The 9633-nt window shown below is 44.2% G+C and overlaps 1 long non-coding RNA gene across 1 annotated transcript in view; it reads right to left on the bottom strand.

The window, feature by feature from the left end:
• Positions 1 to 1022: 1022 nt before the first annotated feature.
• The window catches only part of LOC144762060 (uncharacterized), a 40258-nt gene continuing 31647 nt past the window's right edge, over positions 1023 to 9633 (bottom strand). The window contains exon 3 of the long non-coding RNA XR_013596035.1: positions 1023 to 1417. This is a non-coding gene — a long non-coding RNA (uncharacterized LOC144762060). The remainder of the gene's footprint in view (positions 1418 to 9633) is intronic.

Here is a 9633-nt window from a genome sequence, read left to right as displayed (position 1 = left end):
AATGACCAGCAGAGGTCAGTAAAATACCAGAATCACTTTAGCATTCTCTAGATTCCAGTCCATAGAAATTGTCTTCCACGAGCACCCGCAGACAATAATATTTGTTTTAAATCTTGTATTTTCAGTGATATGACCACTGAAGACCCTGATTTTATATTAAAATCAGAGCTTTGGACTACACCATTTCCCGCTGAAAAGCAATATTTCTCTCCATGTGTTTCCATACCTGGCATGTCACACAGTTTGGTGCTTACTTTCCCTCCATGTTAAAGAACAGTAGAAGTTTCAGCACCCAGGCCAATGTGCTGCATAGCTAAATACATATAAGGTCCCTAAAGTATTTATGAAGCAAAATAACTCGTTTAGCTGATGTATATTATCAAGATTTTGTGCATTTAATTTGCGGCATACATTTTGTATTTACTTACATTAATGGGCCAATGAACCAGAGCAAACAATAAAGTAAAGGTTTTTGGCTCCCACAGGGTTTGTCCATTAAAACCTCACTGTTTACTTTAGTGCGATGTACAGTAATAAAAGCTCTGTGCAGTGCAAACAAGAATGACACCCCACAATGGTAAAGCATTAAGATTTTATTGCGTATTTGAAGTTTCAACATTGGTTTAATCAATTACAGAACTACAAGCAAGGCATTCTTCCTTTCTTCTGAAACAGTAACACAGTGTACAAGACAAGGATATAGATGGAAGACAGACAGAAGGCAAAGTAACACAACACCTGGATATAAACCTACCCACAGCCCCTGCCCTCATCCAAGGGACAGTATCAATGGGAACTCTGCCCTCATCCAAGGGACAGTGTCACGGGGAGCTCTGCCCTCATCCAAGGGACAGTGTCACGGGGAGCTCTGCCCTCATCCAAGGTACAGTGTCAAGGGGGCGCTCTGCCCTCATCCAAGGGACATTGTCAAGGGGGTCAGCTGGTATTGTCAAAAGTAAATCAGGCTTTGTGTCTGGCTCAACAAATACCCTTATCAGACACTCATGATGTGCTGCGGCCTCCGTATGATCCCTAAAGAGCCCCCACCGCTGAGCAAGCTAGTTGGTATTGCCAGAGCTGGGCTATGCAAATCTATCTTCAGAAGACATGGGGTAGATCTTATCCAGACACAAGTGTCTGTCTGCCACAATTAATCTGCAATGTACAATGAGTTACTGAATGCTTTGGGCTCACACAGGGCTGTCTAATATTCTGTCTAAAGGGGTATGATCAGCAAGATGCAGAGGTGTCAGCGAAGCACATCCTTCCCTCATCGAGGGTCCTTCTTGCAGTGGACTCTGGAAAGGATTCTTGATGCCGGTCACAGAAGAGCGAGATCTGTCCGGTGCCTCCAGTGACAAGCGCAGGCGGAGCAGGAGCTTGTCATTGAGAGCTGATGGTGGAGGAGCAGATTAATCTAAGGAGCAAATGAAGAATAAAATAAATACAGTCTTGAAGCTGTAAAGATATAGACAAGCTAACAACCCTCCATTGTAACAACTATCCTCATCTACCTACTGTTCGCTCCTACAATGTATATGCACGAGAGTTGATAAAAACCAATGCTTGAGGGAGTAAAACATAACTTCAGAAAACTGTAGAGGGGATTGATCAAGCGCCATTTTATACTGAACGCACCGCTGGTGTAAATCATTCCCATGTAGAGTCAGCAGTAAGAGAGGCCTTTGGAAGGCACACACCGGTCTCATAAACATGTCCCAGATCCAAGTGAGTGTTGGCCTTGAGTAAAGAAGAGTCTGCAGGGTCTCAGTACCCACCCAGGCATCCTGTTCATGGCCAAGAATAGGAGGGAGTGCACCTGGAGAGGGATGGATCAGGGGGGCAGCAAACCTGCTGAGATCCTTTCTATTCCCACTGGCTGGAAGCAGGTTTACAGATTCTGCACTCTCTCTTCAAATGCATATATGCTTGTTGGTAAAAACCATGGCAGTGGTACATCACCCCCCCCCCCTCATCCTCATCTCCCTCACTCACAAGAGCCATGATGAGGAAGGTAGTACTTGTGTGATGGACGTTAGCGATATTTATTTATTTATTTGTCAGTGCGCTTAACGTAATGCTCAACGGCTGTGCATCTGGATCTCAAACATCATGGTGAAAGGAATCTCATTACAATAACATAAGAGGGAAAAAATATGTTATGACTAATCCTAAATTCAGCATCAGTGAAATTGCAGAAACACCCAGGCTGAAAGGGCGTTAAGTTGGAGAGGAAGAGATGGGAGCAAAATCAGTTGAGGGGGACTAGGAAAGGAGAAAGAAAAAGAGTCAGTGAGCGGGGGTTGCAGGTCAACATAGAGTTTAAACAGGTAGGTTTTTTGTTTTTGATGAAATTTGAATATTCCCAAGACATCAGAGGCCTTTCGGAGCAGAAAACAGGAGCTGCCCCAAAGAAGGAGTGAATAAGAGTTAGTTACATGTTCTTCCTTTCCTTATAATTTACCATGGGGAGAATCCTCAGCTCGGGTGGTGATCTCCCTCATCACTGATGACATGGTCAGTGACATCACTGATAACATCACTGATGACATCTCAAATGACATCACTGACGACATCATCCAGCGACTGTGTGTTTCTGCACACCGCCATGGTCTCCGGTCCTGACGAAAGCCTGGCAATTACCATTCAAAGGCTAAAACATGTAGACCTGACCTTCTAAACCTTGGATGCACTTGAGCAATTTACGCAATCACAGCATCCAGCTTAACTTTTTAACCTGGCCTTACTCTCCACCTGATTAAAATTTTCTTGGGAAGCAGTAAGCCCATTTTAATCTTACCTTATGCACCAGCACTTATCACCCAAAAAAACCTGCTCCGCTGCAATCAGGTGTTCTAGCACACCGGAGAGGCACTCGGTGGCCTCTCTGCCGGGGGCCCAATGATGAAGCATGTCACCAACTAGGTTGGTGAGTGAGGGCCCTTTTAACAAACATGAGTGATTCCATTTAATACGCTCCTCTGTTTTTGTAGCTTCACTCTTTCATTATATATATATAGACTAATAAAGACTAATATAGATATTCACACGGATTAGTCACTAACCCATACATTCAGTAAAACACGTTTAATCACTCACTTATACAGTCCGTCACGCACCTGCTTATACACGCCAAGGTGTATTGAAGAATGAGTGGGTGTATGAGTGTCGGAATGGATGATTTAGTAGGTGTGTGACTGACTGTATAAGTGAGTGATTAAACGTGTTTTACCGAATGTATGGGTTAGTGACTAATCCGTGTGAATATCTGTATTAGTCTGTCAGTAGGTGTGTAAACAGCTGCATGGGTTGGTGAGGAGCTACTCGAGTGTCTATATGGGTAATTGATTGGTTGTCTGAGTACCTGATAGGATGCCTGAGTGTCTGTGTGGGTGGGTGCGGTGTGTATGACTCCCTGCATGGATGTGTGAGTGGGTGATTCACTGGGTGTATGGGTTCAAGAGTGCAACTGCGAGGGGCTATATGGGTAGGTGAGTGTGTGTATGGCTGTGTTGGTGAGTGAATAGATGTCTGAGTGGTACATATGTGAGTAACTACATATGTGAAAGGCAGTATATGTTAGTGTTGGAATATATAAGCTACTATATGTGAGAGTGAGTGATTGTGAGAGTGGCTGTATGGCTGAGTGTGTGCTTGTGTCAGTGATTGTATAAGAGAGTAAGGGCCATAAGTATCAAAAACGCGTTTTGCGATTCTCAAATTGCGATTTTTAGGGAATCGCAATTAGAGAATCGCAAAATGCAAAGTATGTAGGATTTGCTACAAATTTTGCGAATCCTACATATTCCTTATTTGCGAATCGCAAATTGAAATTCGCAAATAAGGAATTCCTTCCCATTCATTCCTGTGGGCTAGGAGCCCCATAGGAATGAATGAGAAGAAATTCTCAATTAGAGAATCGCCAATTGAGAATGCAATTCCAAGGGTGCCAGGGTGTCATAAGGACACCCTGTTGCACCCCTGAAATATGTGTGTGTGTACATGGCGCACATACATGCCCTAAGGGCATGCATGTGTGGCACTTTGAAAAAAGCAAAAAAGTGCTTTTTTCAAAGAATTTGCAAATTACCACCAACTGTCAGTTGGTGGCAATTTGCGATTTCTTATTCCAAATTCGCACAACTTAGTTGCTTTCTTCATCACATTTACGGAATCGCAATTTGTGATTCCTCAAATATAATTGCAAAATAGAGAATCGCAAATTTTGTGATTCTCTAATTTTCTCTGGCCTTTTGGGATGATACAGCCCAAAAGACCTTTACCGGTTCGCAAACGGGCCTATTCAGAGAATTGGCCTGGTTACGAATGAGAAAAGGGCTTGATACAATAGCCCCTAAGTATGTGTTGGTATCTGTATAAATAAGTGAGGTGGTGTTTGTATAACTGTATAGGTGAGTAAATGGGAGTGTGATTGATTGTTTGCATGACTGCCCAGGTGTGTGAGTAATTCAATGGGTGAGTGACGGTGTGTGAGTGTCTGTATGGGTGTATGAGTGCATATGATAGTCACACACATTTGGCATGCCCTAGGTACCACCATTTGAGATCTAGGCAGATAGCTTCTATCTGCAAACAGCTAGGTACCCCCTGTTACAGTGATGCGTTGCATGTCTTAAAACCTGACTCCAGCCTGCTAATTCTCTGTGCAGTTGCAAAATTTCTAGGTAAAATGTGGATTAGTAGATGACACGCATTGACCATGTAACTGACGTAACCCTTTTGTATTTTAATATTTCTTAAATTATGTTATATAAGTAGCTATCTAATAATTTAGTTTTGTACTAAACATGGAATTGAACTGCATGACGGGTCATGCCGTTAACTCTTACGGCATAGACTTTTGCTGCTACACTTCCTGGTCTTGATTATATTTGTTTTTACCGCTCTTATTATTGTCTTAGATAGTTTGAAACAAACCAGATTTTGGATCTTTGTAATCAATCTTCAGATCCTTTTGCACTTTAGGCACTGGCACTTTTAAGGTCCGTATTCGTCAATTGGGGGTCAGGCAGACTTTACTAACTCTAGGCTCCTGCTTTTGTATGATGGTTATTAATTCATTATATCGAATGCACATGCACTTTTGTGAACCCTTTCTCTCCCTCAGAGCTTTAGGAAGTCGGGACTCCAAGAAGGAAAATCCACGTTATTACGGACTGTTTTTAAAAAAAGTTGATTGTTTACTATGCCTGTACTGTCAGTCAGTCAAATCAATTTATTTGAATATTTAAAATCATAAAAGTACAGTACACAATACATAATATAATAAAATCATACGATCAATAAGATGTATGGGCGATGTTAAAAGAAGAATTAATACAACAGGATCAATTATAAAATACATCAAAGCTTAAAAACTCTTTTAAGAGAAATTTGATAGAAGAATAAAACACAAATTTTCATGTAATGTTTAGCATTGGATACCTTTTTTTTCTAAGACGAACTGATGCAACTACAAAACTGGCAATATTAAAAATATCCCATGTATCATTTAGCAGTTGAAGATAAAATAATGCCGGTCTAACCTGTAAAAAGGCCTTTCCCCTCAATAGAGGAACTAAAAATCTCCTGCGAATTTCATTGTAATAGTCACGAAACATTATAAAGTGCAGTGTATCCTGTGATGAGAAATTATCACAAGGATATGGACCTATGTCCTCTGGTTTGCACCAGCCCTGCAGATTACCCAGCGAGAAGTGAATTAGATTAAGAGAAACCTGATTAAAAGGCAGTGATGGAAAGGCTTAGTAACTAATCTCAGTTATGGCTCAATTAGTGGGGTAGTTTTTAACAAGAAATGAGCCCTCACTGAGTGTTTCCTTAACTCCTGTTTTTGTGCTCCCTCATCAATAAGTGCAAAAGTTGGGTTTTAACCCATTTCACATCCTCTTTTTTAATCCCGTCTGGAGCGTTAAAGAGTTCTGGGTGCCCCAATTTAAAGGACACCAGCTTAACATAGTGCAACCACGGAATACTACTGGCTTTATCCAGAGTAACACAGTCCCGAATGATTTGATGATTCAGTGTTAGATCTAGATTAAGCCAGGTCTTAAGCTAGCAAACCACTGGGGCCAACCTCACCAAAGCGGACACTTATCCAAGCCCCAGTTCTTGGTGAATTGCAAAGGTTGAGGTTGATTGAGGTACTGACAAAAGGATACGTAAAAATCTATTTTCAACTGTCTGCACCCCATCCACATGTTTATAGCCCCAGATGGCGGTGCCATTCATAGCAATAGCCAGGCATTTAGATCTATAAAAGATAAGCATGGCTTCCAGGGGCCTAGCCCCCAGGTGCTGGGCAAACCCCTGTACAGCTTCCGTTGATCTAACCATTGCACTTTTTTGGGCTTTTTGTTGGGGGACCCCCAGATAACAAAAAAAGGACACCCTGGACACCTCTACTCCATTACAGTGGAAGGATTTCACTTTTTTATTTCTTTGGCCCATTGACGTGACATGAGATTTTGTTATGTTCACTACAAAGAGGGAGGTTAAGCCTACAGCTATTCGGTCTACTGTTCCTCTCTTGTATACCTTGGTTATGACCGTCCTGATTGGAGCTTCTGCCCCCGCCTGGATCCCCTGGACTACTCCTGTCCTGTTCAATGGGCTAGATTTTGTTCTATCCAGAGATTGCAATTGAGATTGAGTACCAGGACGTTCCTCACCCATATGAAACCTAGACTCACTTTGGACCTGGGCTATTGTAGTTAAATTAGGGGTATCTAATGAGATTTTCGAGTCCCTCCAAAAGAATCAATACCCACCACACAAGTATTCAATGAGTCAATTATATCTTTAGCAATGCTTGTAAGTATAGATTCCATCCGCGAGCTAAACATGTCCTCCACCAGTTTCCGTATTATTAGTTGAGTATTCTTATCCACGACATCCTCATGTGTAGAATTGCTCCTTTTTTGGACCTTTATCACGTTTATTTACTTTTTTGGTGATCCTCCTTTTCCTTAGCCACATGGATGCTGAAGGTCTTCATGTGCTGTGCTGGGCCATAATGTTAATGGGTGTGGTCATGACGAGCTCAGCTCGTCATGAGCACCCTAGAGGTATATCGTCATGAGCATCAAAGGGGTTAGAGGCCCCACAATCGCCCCTTTTGTTGCCCTGTTCAAGTTTGTTAAATTATCTCCGATTACACCATCAGTACCCCTAGACAGAGAAACATCATGTGTTGATTCTCCTCTCACTACATTCAGACTTTTTATCAGCACGCTTGGCTCCAGGGGTACAGGTATTCTGGGGGAGACCTCATTTACAATATTCCCCTCCCCAAGATCTTAACTCATACCCAGTCCCAGTTCTTTTTCTGCATTAGCTATTTCCTTATTTAAGGCTCCTACCGCCAAAGTTAGATATGAAATAATAGACGCAGATTCCCTAGGGATTTCTGCTTTTAGCCCCCCCTCCTCCTGGCAGCAGAGTTCCTTCCGCTTACCCATAGCTGTTGTTGAAAAAATCGAAATTAGGGGGATGGCCCAGCCCAGCCTCTGCCTATCTCTGACGGGCGCAGACGGGCCCGCCCTTAGCCCGGGCTTCGCCCGGTGCGTGCCCGCAAAGCGGGTACCACGAGTTGTTTTAAACACCCCTGGGTGCACAGCAGCATCGTTTGCGCCTCCTGGCGCGATGTCAGGGCCTTCTGGGGGTTGGAGTCCCCTTCCAGTGGCAGGGGTAGACAGCAATTTGCGGTGAAGCGGCTCCCGCAAAGCGGGTGCTGCGAGTTGTTTTAAACGCCCCGTTGGCGCACAGCAGCAGCGCCTGCCCCTCTTGGCGGAAGTCAGGGCCTTCTGGGGGTTGGAGTCCCCTTCCAGTGGCAGTGGTAGAGTGCAATTAGATGCACAGCAGCAGCTTCGGCGCCTCCTGGCTCAAAGTCAGGGCCTTCTGGGGGTTGGAGTCCCCTTCCAGTGGCAGCGGTAGAGTGCAATTTGCGGCGACTTACAGAATTCCTTCCACATATTAGTAGGTCACTTGGGCATGTTCCAGAACTCACTCGTGCTGGTAGCCATCACGGAATGAAGAAGTATCCAATGCGTGGGTTGTGATCTACGAATCTGGTAGGTCTTGAACACGTGTGCTAGCTGTTGCTGCTGGGGGAATTCTAATGCTGCTGGGGTATTGTATGCATGTGATACTTTTATAGTCTCAACGGCCGAAATAAAGTTATTGACTGTTGGAAAACGAGACAGCATCTGTGAGGCCTGCACAAATAACATGACTACATTTGTCAATCACTGGGAACCAAACACCTAATTGTAGCACCTGACTCTCAGAGAGTAGCGTTGAAGAGCATATCTGAGGCTTACTCAAGGGAGGTGGTGTGGGCTAGTAATCGCCATTTGCAGGTGCGCAGAAATAACACTCAATATTTGATTGTCCAGTCTGTACTCTTATAAAAGTAAGAGTACATTTATTAAACACACACACTACTCAATACAATGCACCAATTTACAAATATACATAAGCAGTTGGAATTACTTTGTGACATTGCATAACATCTCCACCCCTCCCACGGGGGGGTCTGGTACCACCACTCCCATGTATGCAGATCATCTTGCCCCCAATGCCATTAGTTGAACATAACCTGGAGTGAGGGCCCTGCACACTGGCACCATCCCAGTGGCGACCCACCCCATTATCTCAACAAGCATTTAAAATAGGTAACCCTGCCTTGGTGACACACAACCCTGACTGAGCATTTCCAACTGACCATGAAGTATGCACCTCTACATCTTAAGGGCTAGCCGTCTGGGTTCTTCACCTAAGCGCAGCAGCAAGAATACATGTTTAAGCATGACTTTAGAATGAGGGTACTCATCACATTCGTGTATCATTAAACTGCATTGCGATTCCAGCCCCTAAAGGCATCACTGATGAAATCACAGGATTACGCATATACAGCCAGACACCCTAGCAGGAATGTCTGGCAACATAACCACACTTTGCTTATGACAACACCTTTATCATGTACTTCACATTAGACACATGAACTTCAGTCCCTCCAAAAGAAATTACAGCATTTCTGGTGCAATTACACCTCTTCACCTCTAGGGGATGCCCTTCTGAAGACATCCCCAACTCATCCTTTCACTCCTTAATGTACTTCTCAATACACCCTTAGCTGTAGAACAAAGGTTCCAGCCTAGAAGGTGTTAAATGCTGGCTGAGCCCTTGAGGGGTTATTCATTTCAAGTCCCCATGTGACTTAGGGAGGGACTTCTCTTCTTGCTGGGGGGAGACTGCGCTCCTCCAGCACCTCCCCAAACACCTTATTCATAATTGAGGGTAACCCCCCTCCTCTGGGGGCCACCAGGCACCAAAAACGCTGATTTCCCCATTCCTCGCAAGGCATTATGGGGCCCTTCAGGCTCCTTCTTATGAATACTATAGCAGCATCTCTCCAGCTGCGTTGGGTAGAGCCGTGATGTGGGCCTCCGGCTGTGGCGTCCCTCGATGCCCCAGGTGAGTGCAACGGCTCGGGGAAACCGAACCCCGGCCGCCTTTTCCAACTTTCGGGGGCCTTGTCCCAACCCTGGAACAGCACTTCCTTGCTGTTTCAGGGTACCGGTCCCAACCGGGACCCCCAAATGCCCGTTC

This window comes from Lissotriton helveticus, chromosome 6, assembly GCF_964261635.1.
Source record: "Lissotriton helveticus chromosome 6, aLisHel1.1, whole genome shotgun sequence".
NCBI lineage: Eukaryota > Metazoa > Chordata > Amphibia > Caudata > Salamandridae > Lissotriton > Lissotriton helveticus.
This window is presented reverse-complemented; position numbering and strand designations above follow the sequence as displayed.